General features: G+C 43.2%; 1 pseudogene; it reads right to left on the reverse strand.

Moving 5' to 3' along the window:
* Positions 1-523: 523 nt before the first annotated feature.
* LOC124723383 lies at positions 524-641 on the reverse strand (annotated as a pseudogene).
* Between the last annotated feature and the right edge of the window lie 3,228 nt (positions 642-3,869).

Below are 3,869 nucleotides of genomic sequence, written 5' to 3' on the forward strand. Positions count from 1 at the left end.
TGGTATTTACGAGAAAGGAAGCGAGAATTTTCGGGTACCGGTTATCTCGTGCGTGTCGTACTGTTGAAAATGTTTTTGATATAATGGCATCTGCTTTCCGAGTTTTCAAAGAACCAATGGTTCTAGAGCCCGAGAAAGTGAACAGCGTTACCCCGTCATGCATTCTTTTGCGTAACTTCATGAGGAGAATCGATCATCAACAAGATTTTATACTCCTCCAGGTACCTTTGACTGTGATGTTGAAACAATGCCTGGGTCTTGGAGAAATGACCAACAGTGCAGTGACTTCCTTCTTACCTGTAAGGAAACTAAACTAAACTACTCCCGAACAGGCCATGAAGGTCCAACCGTACCGACCGGTAGCCGTGTCATCTTCAGCGCACAGGCGCCATTGGATGCGGATATGGAGGGGCATGTGGTCAGCACACCGCTCTCCCGGCCGTACGTCAGTTTACGAGACCGGAGCTACTTCTCAGTCAAGTAGCTCCTCAGTTTGGCTCACAAGGGCTGAGTGCACCCCGCTTACCAACAGCGCTCGGCAGACCGCAAGGTCACCCATCCAAGTGCAAGCCCAGCCCTACAGTGCTTAACTTCGGTTATCTGACGGGGACCGGTGTTAGCACTGCGGCAAGGCCGTTGGCCCTACCTGTAAATAAATTAGCTAGAAACCGAGAGAAGAAGCGAGGGGCGTTCGTAACTCCTTCGCTGAGTATTTCATAATTGGCAAGTTAGCTTGGAAAGACAAGTATTGTTATTGAAAATAAGTAGTTTTTGTGGCACAAAATCTAAATAAATTGATCATCTATGTGAATTTTGTTTACTTCCACACCCTACTTCCTTTCATTCACATGAGTTTTTTCATTGTACGAGAGAACTACGAGCTAGTATTGAGTAAAAACTGCTGATGAGAAGTAGGTAATGAGACAAAAACAAGCTTTAAAATATCCATAAAAGTGCTTGCCTTATCAGACATTTAGCTTGGTTTATAGGTACTGTGCAAAACAGATGCCATTTTCTCGTATGAAAAGTTTTCCGGCTTGTACTCTTCGTTAATACCATCCCCAGTTTTCGTACTGTTCCTTACCTTTAACGCAAGCTTTCTGTAAGTCAACATCAAATTTTCTTTTTTCTTTTTTAGTTCATTTAAAGAACACTCAACGCTAATGCTACATCTGATTCGCTTCCAAGCATCATACATCTAGTTTCCACCTTTGTGGGCAGCATTTGGAGGTTCCAGACAGAAGGTTCTCCCTTACGTAGGTCTCCAAACTCCATGCTCACTTAACTGGACCACTCCATAATTATCACCGACTGAAAACGTTCAAAAAACTGAATGACTTCAAAAACCACTAACACATATCGTGGCCTGTCAAACCACAGGGCATGGAAACAAGGCTTAATATTTACGCGGCCAGATTTTGCATACTGTGCACCTATGTGAAAAAAGTTGTGACGTAAGTTCCTGAACCCTTCAACTTTAGCGGTATTGGTGGAACGTAGGTTCTGGATGCAGAGTCTAACGCAACTACTGACAACAGTAGATTTTGTTCTCGAAGATACTGATGAGGTATTCCGTGCCTCAAGAGTTTGTCACGTTTAACGCATTTGTGCCTGATTAACGCTGAAGTTGACGACCCTTTCTTAAAGCAATAAACAAAATCACATAACTTGCACTGCAAGAAAACTAACATATTCGTTCTATTGTGCGCAATGTACAGCCGAAAATTTTTTCCATACTGCTGACAACTAATGCTCCCTTGAATGAAGAACAAACTGTTTTATAAGTAACTTTCCTTCACTGCTTCCCTATTAAGAACACACAATGGTGCTAGTGACGTTGGGAATGATGCGACATGTGACATGGCATGAGACTTGCACCTGGCTTGCAACTTCAGGTGGAACGAACACTGTGTAACTGGGCAGCGTCTACCAGATTTACGCGAAGTACGCGAGTCGCGTGGCAGGCCAGATGAATGCTGGCTGAGCACAGTTTTGCCACACTCAACGTCTGTGCTAATGGAAATTTATAAAAGTCTCTGCTTTCGTACGCTATTGTCTCTTTGTCCAGGACAATGAGAAATGATCCTGCGTTCAACATTCATTTTGTTGGTCTTGTGGAGAAATACCCATGTTACGCGATCTGACGTTTTCCCGGTGCATTTCTAACTCCTAGAATTCTCGAGTGTCAGTCAGCATCACGTCGTAATTTCTCCAGGATATTTCGGCAAATAGACTCGTTGCCATCTTCCCGTGGTCCCTGAAGCCGTCATCAGGGACCACCTGAAGATGTCAAAGAGTCTGTTTGACGAAATATCGTGGAGAAATTACGACGTGACACAGGTGGACACCCGAGAATTCTTCAAGTTAAATATTCATGTATTTTAGAATAACAGAAGTGCCCAAGGTAGTAGTGATGGAAAGCACTGCACGTAGAATTTCGGAGACAGGTGTAGTAATCGAAATTAGTTAAATGAATTTCTAGAAAAGAAAGAAATATAAAACTAAAGAATAATACATAATGTGGTTTGTCTGAAAAACTTTTTACTGATAAGCCCGATGTAATATCAGATGCTTACGGTACGTAGCTACTTACATACTTGGTTCTGTCAAGACAATGCTCCAGTTGAGTTAAGAAAGAAAATACAGAGACTATTTGTCCACTCCAAAGTATCGTTTGTAGGGCTGTGTTGTTTTCCCGGGTATTAATGTGAGCTGTCAGTAGGAAGCTCAATATAATTATGGAAACATGGCTTTGTCTTATGCAAATACTTTCTTGTTTGACACCCATAACATGAGAATATCTGATAAATAGTGACATAGTGCGTGTTTGAGAGCAGGCATGAAAAAGCGAAATCAACAAAAGACGACGAACTAGAGCAAATTTTCATCTGTACTACATATGTTATAAAGCTACACAAACATCCATATGAAACACTAAGAGAATAAACGAACCCACTGACGAAGGTGAAACTTCACCGAAACATGTTTGCCTGTTAAATAAGAATTTGCATTTACTCAAGACGGAGTCGTATGTCCATAATTATACGAGGGGCATACAATAAATAATGGAAGGCATTTTTTTATGAACGCAGGTTGATTTTTCTCAGAATTCCAAAGCATTATATTAGATCCCACTCTTTTGGCTACAGAATCCTATTTTTCAGCATAATCTCCGTTCAATGCGACGGCCTTACGCCACCTTACTGGAAGGGCCTGTATGCCCGCATGGTACCATACTACTGGTCGACATCGGTATCAGTGTCTTGCTGCGTCAATAGCCTCCCCGTTATCCACGTACCGCTTAGCACAAAATGCATCCTTCATTGGGCCGAACAGATGGCAGTCGGAAGGTGTGAGATCCGGGCTGGAAGCTGGATGAGGACGAACAGTCCAATGAAGCATTACTAACACAGACGTCCAGTTGACCAGAGAGGTGTCTGTGATCCGTCGATCACCTCGAATGAAAGTGTCCGCTCTTCCCACACCACAGGAATCACAGTTGTGTGCGGCCGGCTGGCTCGCGGGAAATCGGACAGGTTTGCGCGATCTTGTTGCAATGATGACAGACGCCTCGCCCTACGACTCGCCGTGCTTTTGTTCACTGCCAGGTCTCCGTAGATATTCTGCAAGCGCCTTTGAATATCTGCGATGTTCTGGTTTTCGGCAAAAGATACTCAATGACAGCTCTCTGCTTGGAACGCATCTCCGTTACGGACGCCATTTTGGAGGCTACATATAGCGCCGTCGTCTGTCGAAACTTCAGTTAAATTGTAGAGGTTTAAGCAGGAATATTCCACGACGTTCCACAATAAATTCAGCAGTTTTTTGGACCGAAATTGGCCGTGAAAAAAATGTATTGCACTACTTGT

This window comes from Schistocerca piceifrons, chromosome X, assembly GCF_021461385.2.
Source record: "Schistocerca piceifrons isolate TAMUIC-IGC-003096 chromosome X, iqSchPice1.1, whole genome shotgun sequence".
NCBI classification, from domain to species: Eukaryota; Metazoa; Arthropoda; class Insecta; order Orthoptera; family Acrididae; genus Schistocerca; species Schistocerca piceifrons.